This window comes from Delphinus delphis, chromosome 4, assembly GCF_949987515.2.
Source record: "Delphinus delphis chromosome 4, mDelDel1.2, whole genome shotgun sequence".
Taxonomy (NCBI): Eukaryota; Metazoa; Chordata; class Mammalia; order Artiodactyla; family Delphinidae; genus Delphinus; species Delphinus delphis.
This window is the reverse complement of record NC_082686.1, coordinates 15,346,785-15,358,057: the sequence shown is the minus strand read 5'-3', so window position 1 is coordinate 15,358,057 and position 11,273 is coordinate 15,346,785. Positions and strand designations below refer to the sequence as shown.

General features: G+C 37.3%; 1 pseudogene; it reads right to left on the bottom strand.

Moving 5' to 3' along the window:
- Nucleotides 1-8,162: 8,162 nt before the first annotated feature.
- LOC132423991 (mitochondrial intermembrane space import and assembly protein 40 pseudogene) lies at nt 8,163-8,598 on the bottom strand (annotated as a pseudogene).
- Between the last annotated feature and the right edge of the window lie 2,675 nt (nt 8,599-11,273).

Below are 11,273 nucleotides of genomic sequence, written 5' to 3'. Positions count from 1 at the left end.
TTACAATGGAATATTACCCAGACATAAAAAGGAACAAAATAGTACCATTTGTAGAGGTGTGGATGGACCTAGAGTCTGTCATACAGAGTGAAGTAAGTCAGAAAGAGAAAAACAAATATTGTATAATATTGCTTATATGTGGAATCTAGAAAAATGGTACAGATGACCTTACTGGCAAAGCAGAAATAGAGTCACAGATGTAGAGCACAATCTTATGGTTACCAAGGGGGGGAAGGGGGGCACTTGCGATGAATTGGGAGATTGGGATTGACATACATACACTAATATGTATAAAATAGATAACTAATAAGAACCTGCTATATTAAAAAAAACCTGCCTTTATATTATTTAGCCATTTTAGTAAACAATTTACCATACCTGTGGTATGTCATATGTGAATTTTAGATATTTTTTCCCCAAATAGCATCTGTTAATTTACCACCATAGAAATAGGCTTAACTATTGTGAAAAATTCAAATGGTAAAAAAGGTACATTAAATGTCCACCCCTCTTTTTTAACCTAAAGCAGATGTTACCCTGGACAGGGGCAGGGGCAAATTAACATATGAAATGGTAAGAACAGTGTCTCTGCTCTGACCACACACCCAGAAGTACCCCTGGAATGTCCATCACCATGACCTCTTGGCCGAATCAAGGGGGTAACTCACGTTATCAGTGGGGGTGGCAGTTCTCTTGCTGAAGCTATCAGAATTAATGCCCTTCCTTACAGATAGAGATGTAGAGAATGGACTTGAGGACATGGAGAGGGAGGCAGGGTAAGTTGGGATGAAGTGAGAGAGTGGCATTGACATATATACACTACCAAATGTAAAATGGATAGCTAGTGGGAAGCAGCCGCATAGCACAGGGAGATCAGCTCAGTGCTTTGTGACCACCTAGAAGGGTGAGATAGGGAGAGTGGGAGGGAGACTCAGGAGGGAGGGGATATGGAGATATACGTATATACATAGCTAATTCTCTTTGTTATGCAGCAGAAACTAACACAACAATGTAAAGCAATTATACTCCAATAAAGATGTTAAAAAAAATTAATGCCCTTCTTTATCCTCTTTATTCTCTGCTCTGTCCTGGGCTCCCATTTCTGAAGCTCCTGCAGTAGCTTCAGTTGCAGTGTTGACATATTCCCTTCCATGGCCACAGACCCCAGTGATTTGCCCTCCAACCTGTGCAGTTGACATAGATGTGTGATTTCATAGCTTCCTCATGGCCCTCACTCATGAAGAGAAGAGTACCCTCTTCTCACTAGGGGTACTTTTCTTTGATTTCTTCTTTCAGGTTTTCATGCCTTCCCAGCTCAGATCAAGCTTGAGACAAGTTACCCAGCACCTAAACTGAAAGGAAACAGCATACCTGCAAAACTACATCTGAAATCGTTTATTCTTCGTAACCACTAGTTGGGGGTACCTCCAGACTCTCGCACTTTCAGGTGGGGGTAATATTCAGAATACATATTTAATGACCAGTTGTCTTGGGCACCATGATGGAATGGGGAACTGACCAATTGGTATGGTCAAACCAGTGCATACAGGCTGAATATCAGATTGGACAGGGGTCCCAAACAGGCAGACCTCTGGGCCATTTTGCTGGTAGATTAGTTTTGTTGGGTATGCTGAGTGGTTTTGAAATCTGTTTCTGAGCCTAGGCACGCACTAGGCACTGTTTCTGATCTAGGCACGCACTCTCCCATTTTCAGTCTGCTATCTTGTCTCATGTCTTAGAGTTTTTGCTGGCTTTGTTTGTTTGCTTTGTTTTTTAAAATGTCTCACTATATTTTTAATTAAAATTTTTTTTCATTTTAACAGTTTTTAATGAAAGTCATATAAAAGATTATTTCTGCATCTTCTCAATTGTTTCTTCCTTATATTTGCCCTTTTCCTTTCCTACTTGGCAAGATTTGACGTTACGCTCAAGGATCTTTTTTTGGTCTTTGCCCAGTTTAGTTAAGTGATAACCTCCTTCCTGGGGTGGATACTCGCATGCTCAGTGGTGCCATCAGCCTTCTGCTGCTGCACTCGTATGGTGTAGATGACATATTTCTTCCTGGAAACCTGGACCACTTTGCCAATTTGCTGCCCTTTGTAGCACCCTCGCACAACCTGAACTTCGTCCTTTCAGATGGGCATGAAGCAAACATTGTACTTCTGCCTCAGCTCTTTGGAAAAAGGGGAAGACATATGTATATGTATAACTGATTCACTTTGCTGTACAGCAGAAACTAAGACAGCATTGTAAATCAACTAGGCTCCAATAAAAAGTAATGAAAAAAATAAAATAATGAAAACTGTGCAGTATAAAAAAATAGAGTAAGATGGCTGGCTTTGTTGATTTATCTTACTGTTGCTTCCTAGAAAGCATCTGCCTGTGCCTTACTCTTTTCAAACCTTTCCTTGTGGTCCCATCTCTGTCCAGGGGCTATTCACTCCAATTTGTCTCTTAAATGATCCCAGGTTGTCATTGCTTGGAGAGGCCCTCATACCTGTGGGAACTGTACGATACCTCCTCTGGTTGCTGGGCCTAAATTTCCACAGAGGTGGGCACCCCATTCTGGATCTGAACTACATCAATATTGCAGCTACTCATTAAATTATAATTAACTTGGAAATGAGAGACTAAACATAGAAACAGACAACGGCCAGACCCTATATAAAAATAGAACTCTGACCCACAACCTACAGCAACCTGCCAAGGAAACCAACCCTTTCATTGACAATAAACAGTCCAGGAAGCCAGCCTGCCATAAGTCAGACTTGTTAGAATTCAGACTACTATCTCTAATAACAATCTAAGAAGCTAAACAGTAACTTCTGTAACAGCCAGCCCCAAATGGGCAGGATTTGATTAAATCCTTCCAACTTAGGACCAACTAGAGAAAAACAAATATGCACACCCCCAACCAATCACATAAGATACCTTGCTATGAGTTATTGCGCCTCCAGCTTCCCCAAGCCCACAGCCTCCAATCAGAGTACACGTGAAGGCTCCCTTTTTTGTACAATCAAGCTTTCCTACTCCTCTGCCTGCCTTTGCATCTTTGCCAAGATGCAAGTGACAGTGGCTGACTCACTTCTTATCCGGGTTCTGAAAAAATAGCCTTTGATTTTTCTCATTTGGTTGGTCTTTATTTCCACAGAAATAAAGTCAATTCTAACTATTTAGATATGATAATAATAATAAAGGCCTTCAATAAAATGTAAGTAAGTTACGGTAGAGAGGGAAAATAAGAATTTTTTGTATTCCGTAAAAGTTTAAGGTGGGCGGGGTGGAGGGAGGAGAATGTTCCCTTTAGCATCTTTTGAATGTCTTGGGTTCAATTTTCTGATTTTTCCTACTACCACCTAAATTTGTAATAAAACAGCTGACCATAAAATGTTGAACTTTGTTACTTTTAAGCTGAAAATTTTTTTGAAGCTTAAGGCAGTTATTTCTGCAAAAGATGACTTTTGGGTTTATTAATTAAAAAGAAGGCAGGGAGTATTTGAAATATTATCATCTGAGGGACTTTATTCTACATTTATAAATACAGTCTCACCACAATTACGAGAAATTGAAAAGAGTTTGAAATATGGTGATAGCTTAAAACTGAAAATAATTCTTTTTAACATGAACAATTGTCCCACCAGTTTTATAACCTAATAAAAATCATAGTAGAAGAAAAATCCTGGGCATTTTAATTATGAGAAATCACATGTATTCTGGGAAATTAGAAACATAACACACATATTCATACTTCAGAATCCTCATTCTAGAAATTCTTTCCTTGGAGATTTTCCAAAGAACTGGATTCCATGATCTGGCTTCTCTGCAGTACCCAGTAAACAGAGCTCAGTAAGAGGCATACCTGATTTTGAGTCCAAGTTTAGCAACAATATATTTCACATTTAAACCGAGATGCAGAGTAGAAATTCAGTCTTTGGACATTGTTTCCCTTATGTTTGTTCCTTTAAAAATATAGATTTTTCTTCTATACTCTAGACAGAGGCAGAGGAGAGAATACCCTTGTAATTTTTTCACTTTCTAGTAACCCCTTTAAAGTTAACTGTAGTATCACGTAGATACATATACATTACTCATATTATGATTTAAATCCTAAATCCTTCAGAGAATTCCCCAAATACTCTCTTTCTGGGTGTCTCCATTGGTTGGTGTGCTTTGAAGAAAAGGACATCAAAGGTGTTCAATTAGCGCTTGTTGACAGATTGACTCAACGCAAACCAATGTTCAATTAACCTCAATTTGGAAGATGTGCTGAAACAATAACAGTCATTTAACACTTGTTTTGTTAACACTTGTTTTGTATTATCTGTCCTGTTTCACCCCACCTCCATGTTTTCTGTAATGAATTCACATTGACTGTGTGTCTTTTGATTTCTTAATTATTCACTTTCCTTCTTGAGTAAAATGAGAATGTCTCCTACTCACTCAGCCCTAGGTTTTTAAGAATTAGAAGAACCTGCAGTGTTCCCCCAAATTTACCCTTCGTTTGTGGGCATGACACTCCTCTACTTTTCACAAACTTTCCTGTGCACAGGTGTCACCTGGAGGACTTATTAAAACTTGGAGTGCTACCCTAGAGCGTCTGATTCCATAGGTCTGGGATGGGGCCCAAGAACTTGCATGTTTAACTAGTTCCCACGTGATGCAGCTGCTCCCTGCTCCCAATGTGTGTCTCAGGACCACACATTGATACCTACTGCTATTACAAGAAGTAAGAATTCCGCTGTGTGTGTGTGTGTGTCAGAGGTGGTGGCAATGGTGGTGGTGGAGGTGGTAGTAGGGGTACAGTTTGACCGGGGCAGAGTATGGACATAGGAAAGCTTGCAGGTGTAGATCATTGTGAGGAAGCTGCGGGGTGTTCTGGAATGAGCCCAGGTCCCAAAGGTGTGAGAGGGGAATTGAGAAAGAGAAAGCCTGATGTATTCCTGACCTCTGGATGCTTCTCCCATTTGGATTTCATTGGAATGAAACTCCTAAATGGTTTAAGTGCCAGAGGGGCTGCTAAATTGTCATGTCTCAGACACACATACAATATTGACATCTGCAGTTTATGCTCTCAGACTACATATTCAAACTCTGTGCGGTGGTGGAGTAGCTAGATAAATATTTGTACATTTGACTGCACCCAGACACTACTTATGTTTCCTTATTCTTCTGTTTTGTCTCAAGAAATCTGAGTCAGATGGTGTAATTGGTTGTGAAGCTTAATCCCATCGTCATAGTCACTCACCTGCTTAAAGCTGGGGGTGTGTGGATGACGTAGCACGTCTAGTAATCTGTTTATTCCCTCCCAAATGGTAAAGACAAGAAGCTCTTCACAGATTGCTGGATGGCTCCAGTTATTATGGATTCTTACAAAGACACGGCAAACGGGCAAGTGTTAGTTCAGCAGAATAACAATACACATTGATATTTGGATCTTGCATAGTATAAAATTGCAAGTGATTTCAGGTTCTGACAGGACTTTATAAGCCTCAGGTCTCAACACTCAGATTTTCATGGCACATAGTCTTTTTCATTTCAACTTTGTTTAAAGTATTTTATTACAGAAAATTTCAAACATATCCAGAATTAGAGGGAAGCAGATCGTGATGGTACTATCACCCAGCCCCAATAATTATTGATATTTTGCCAATTGTGTTTAACCAGTCTGCACTCCTGGGCCACAGAAATTTTACTTATAAATACCTCATTTCTAACAGATAAAGGCTTTAGAACAATATAACCACGATAGTATTATCACACCTAACAAAATTATTATTTGAAATATTATTCCAATCCGTGTTCAAATTTCTTCGATTGTCTCAAAATTTGTTAATTGTCCTATTTGTTCAATCAGGACCCAAACAAGGTCCTTTATAGAATTTGTTGATTTATCTCTTATGTCTCTATTATCATTTAGTAGTTTCCTCTCTCTTTTTTTTTTAACCAAGACATTTATTTATTGAAAAAATGAGTCATTTTTCCTGTTGATTTTCTGCATCCTGGACTGTTTTGGTTATATCTCTGTGGTATTGTTTAACTTGTTTCTACAGTCCTATATTTCTTGTTAACTTGTAGCTGAGTCTAAAACATGAAATTTAGGCTTAATTATGCTGGGGGAGGCAAGAATATTTCACAGGCAGTGTGGGTACTTGCTATTGTATTACATCAAGAGGGATGTAATACCTGTTTGTCCCACTTTTAGTGATGGTAAGATTGATCAGTGGGATTTAGGTGTCAACCTTTTCCTAATGGTCTTAGCAGCCATTGAGGATTATTGTATAGATCCATTATTTCACTGGGGTTGCAAAATGACATTTTTCTAAGTCAATCGTTCTTTCTGAATTAGTTGGACTTCTTTATCTGGTTAATATGAAAAACAGTTTATAAAGGAGAGGCAAGATAAATGCTTGATTCTGTACCTTAATCTAATTTCAGAATAATGAGCCCAGCAATATATATATATATACACACATATATTTTTATTTAATTAAAGTATAGTTGATGTGCAATATTATATAAGTTATAGGTGTATAATATAATGATTCACAATTTTAAAGGTTATACTTCATTTATAGTTATTATAAAGTATTGGCTATAGTCCATGTTTTGTACAATATATCCTTGTAGCTTATTTTATACATAGTAGTTTGTACCTCTTAATCGCATACCCTTATATAGTCCTTCCTTCTCCTCACTGGTAACTACTAGTTTGTTCTCTATATCTGTGAATGTGCTTCTTTTTTGTTATATCACTAGTTGATTTTTTAGTTTCAACTTATAAGTGATATAATACAGTATTTGTCTTTATCTGACTAATTTCATTTAGCATAATACCCTCCAACTCATCCATATTATTGCACGTGGCAAAATTTTATTCTTTTTTATGGCTGAGTAGTATTCCATTGTTTATGTGTACCACATCTTCTTAATCCATTCCTCTGTTGATGGACACTTAGGTTACTTCCACATCTTGGCAATTGTAAATAATGCTGCTATGAACATTGGGGTGCATGTATCTTTTTGAATTAGTGTTTTCAGTATTTTTTTTTTTTTTTTTGGATATATAAACCCAGGAGTGGAATTGCTGGGTCATATGGTAGTTCTATTTTTAGTTTTTTGAGAAACCTCCATACTGTTTTCCACAGTGGCTGCACCAATTTACATTCTCACCAACAATGTATGAGAGTTCCCTTTTTCCACATTCTTGCCAACATTTGTTTTTTGTGTTCTTTTTGATGATAGCCATTCTGACAGTGTGAGGTGATATCTCATTGTGGTTTTGATTTTTATTCCCCTGATGATTAACGATGTTGAACATCTTTTCATGTGCTTGTTGGCCATTTGTATATCTTCCTGGGAAAAAATGTCTATTTATGGTTCTGTCCATTTTTGTTTTCAGGTAAAAAATACGTTTTCCTTTTAATTGACACAGTTTCCTCTCTCGGCGCTACTTTGGTAATGATTAGGTCCCCACCCTTCAAGAACATTGCATCTGAACAGGCTGAGACAGAGCCAGTGTGAACACAGGCCCCCAACCAGGGCTTTTGGAATAACAAGAAGAGCAAAAACTAGCCTTTCTCTTCACTTACAAAGGGTCATTCAGAGGGTCCAAAGCTCTGCTTTCCAAACTAGAAAACCTGGAGCTCAATGCAAAATTGGAAAGCAAAATGTATCAGAAATGAAGCATAGTGCTTCCTCAGATACTCAAGTTCTGATCATCCCTCCTCTTCTACAAGAAATAGTCCCACTCCAACATTTTTAAAGAAAGATGTTTTGTTTCTGTTTCACTTTCCAACTGGGTGTAAAATCTACTAAAAGGGATACAATGAATAAAATAAATCAGCTCACTCACAAGAGACACTCCCAGATAATGATTTTTTGGTTGCTGAGATTATTCAGCACATTATTTCAAAGTGGCAAAATTCAGGACAATCTGAGAAAAGAATTCAAAAGTGGCAGCTACATTTGCTGATATGTCCATGTGAGACACACAGACACACAACCCCATTTTTCAGTGTATGTGTCAAGGGGCCAAGACCCCGATCAGCACAATAAGTTATTTTGTACATTACAGTGCACAGAAAAACAGAAGGAAAGACACTTTCTCAGAGAGGTTCATATTGCTCTGAAGGAGGCTGGAGCCCAGCACCCCAGAGCCATCATTAGCTGGACCCCTCCTCTTCTATGGTTGCAGTGGCCTCAGAGGCAGCTGTTTCCTCTAAACGATCCCCTGGCTTTTCCTTTTCCTTCTGGAAATAGAGGTCCGGGTACTTCTGCATGCACCCCTGCATGGCCCGGAACTGGTCTACACAGTCTGACCCCTTGACATCCTCCATGCTGTAGAGGAATCAGGAAAAGGCCACCTTGAAAAGTTTCCCACACGGACCACTGGCCATCCGCCCAAGGCATGGGCAGTTCCAGTTGATATCTCCATTTGGCAAGATCAGTCTCTTCTCCTCATACAGATCATTGGGGTCTGTATGAGGAGAAGAGACCCCAGCTCCAATTGGCCACCAGCTCCAATCTGCTTGGAGTTTCATAGTCTTCTTTGGTGACAAATATGATTCAATCCTTCCCTTTCTGCTGGCAGTAGATCATGGTGCAGGCTGGTGCTTTGACCGCACAGCAATGGTGGTGGTGGCCTCCAGGTTCTGTCCATTTTTAAATCAGGTTGTTTTTTTTGATATTGAGTTGTATGAGCTCTTTATATATTTTGGATATTAACCTCTTATTAGTCATATCATTTGCAAGTATTTTCTCCCATTTAGTAGGCTGTCTTTTCGTTTTGCTGATGGTTTCCTTTTCTGTGCAAGAACTTTTAAGTTTAATTAGGTCCAATTTATTTATTTTCTCTTTTGTTTCCTTTGCCTTAGGAGAGAAATCCAAAAAAATATTGCTATGATTTATGTCAAAAAGTGTTCTGCCTATGTTGTCTTCTAGGAATTTTATGGTTTCAGGTCTTTAAACCATTTTGAATCTATTTTTGTATATGGTGTGAGGAAATGTTCTAATTTCACTCCTTTACATGTATCTGTCTAGTTTTCTCAGCACCATTACTTGAAGAGTCTGTCTTTTCTCTATTTTACGTTCTGTCTCCTTTGCTGCAGATTAATTGACGATAAGAGCATACGTTTATTTCTGGGATCTCTATTCTGTTACATTGATCTATGTGTCTGTTTTTGTGACAGTAACATGCTGTTTTGATTACTGTGCCTTTGTAGTATAGTCTGAAGTAAGGGATCATGATACCTCCAGTTGTGTTCTTTTTTCTCGAGATTGCTTTGGCAATTCAGGGTCTTTTGTGTTTCCATATATATTTTAGGATTATCTGTCCTAGTTCTGTGAAAAATGTCATGGGTATTTTGATAGGTATTGTGTTATTTTTGTAGATTGCTTTGGTTAGTGTGGACACTAACAATATCAGTTCTTCCAATCCATGAACATGGGCTATTTTTCCATTTCTTTGGATCATCTTCAATTTCCTTCATCAATGTTTTATAGTTTTCAGAGTTAAGGTCTTCCATCTCCTTGGAACATTTATTCCCAGGTGTTTTATTCTTTTTGATGTGATTTTAAATGGGATTGTTTCTTGCTTTCTATTTATGATTGTTCATTATTAGTGTATAGAAAAGCAATAGCTTTCTATGTATTAATCTTGTACCCTAAAACTTTACTGAATTCATTTATTAGCTCTAATAGTCCTTTGGTGTAAATTTTAGGGTTTTCTACATATAGTATCATGTCATCTGTAAATAGTGATAGTTTTACTTCTTCCCTTCCAATTTGGATGCGTTTTACTTCTTTTTCTGGTCTGATTGCTGTGACTAAGACTTCCAATACTATGTTAAATAGAACTGGTGAGAGTGGGCATGTGTGGTTTGTTCTTGACTTTGGATAAAAAGCTTTCAGCTTTTCATTGTTGAGTATGATGTCAGCTGTGCGTTTGTCATAAATGGCCTTTATTATTTTGATATATGTTGCCTCTATATCAACTTTGATAAGAGTTTTTATCATGAATGGATGTTGAATTTTTCTGCATCTATTGAGAAGATCATGTGATTTTTATCCTTCCTCTTGTTAATGTGGTGTATCACACTGATTGATTTGTGACTGTTGATCCATTCTTGTATCCCTAGAATGTATCCCTTGTATCCCACTTGATCATGGTGCATAATCCTTTTTATATACTGTTGAATTTGGTTTGCTAATGTTTTGTTGAAGAGTTTTGCATCTATATTTGTCAGAGATATTGACCAGTAATTTTCTTTTTGTGTAGTGTCTTTGTTTGATTTTGGTATTATGCTAATGGTGGCCTTATAGAATGAATTTGGGAGTGTTACCTCTTCTTCAATTTTTTGCAATATTTTGAGAAGGATAGGTATTATCCCTTCTCTACATGTTTATTAGAATTCCCCTGTGAATCTGTCCACTCCTGGACTTTTGTTTGCTGGGAATTTTTATTATTATTATAAATTCAATTTCATTGCTAGTTTTTGGTTTGTTCAAGTTGTCTATTTCTTCCTGATTCATTCTTGGAAGGTTGTATGTTTCTAGAAATTTGTCCATTTCTTCTAGGTTGACCAGTTCATTGGCATATAACTGTTTGTAGTATTCTTTTATGTTTTTTTTTTGGTATCTCTGTGATACCAGTTATTATTTCTCCTCTTTCATTTCTCATTTTGTTTATCTGTGTCCTCTCTTTTTTTCTTGATGACTTTAGCTAAAAGTTTATTAATTTTATCTTTCCAAGAAAACAGCTCCTGGCTTTATCTTTTCTATTTTTTTTAGTCTCTAATTTATTTCCTCTCTGATTGTTATTATTTCCTTCTTTATGCTTACTTTGTGCTTTATTTGTTCTTCTATTTCTAATTCCTTTAGATGGTAAGTTAGGTTGTTTGACATTTTTCTTGTTTCTTAGGGGCAGACCTCTATCCTTGTAAACTTCCCTCTTAGAATTACTTTTGCTATGTTTCATAGGTTTTGGAAAGTTGTGTTTCCATTTTTATTTGCCTCAAGGTATTTTCTGATTTTATCTTTGATTTCTTCATTGAGGGGTTTTTAGTAACATGTTTAATCTCTTCATTTTGTGTTTTTCCCATTCTTCTTGTAATTGATTTCTAGTTTCATACTGCTGTGATTAGAAAAAATACGTGATATAATTTCTGTCATCTTAAATTTGTTGAGACTTGTTTTGTGACCTAACATGTGATTTATCCTAGAGGACACCCCACATGCACTTGAAAAGAATGTGTATTCTGCTGTTTTTGGATGGA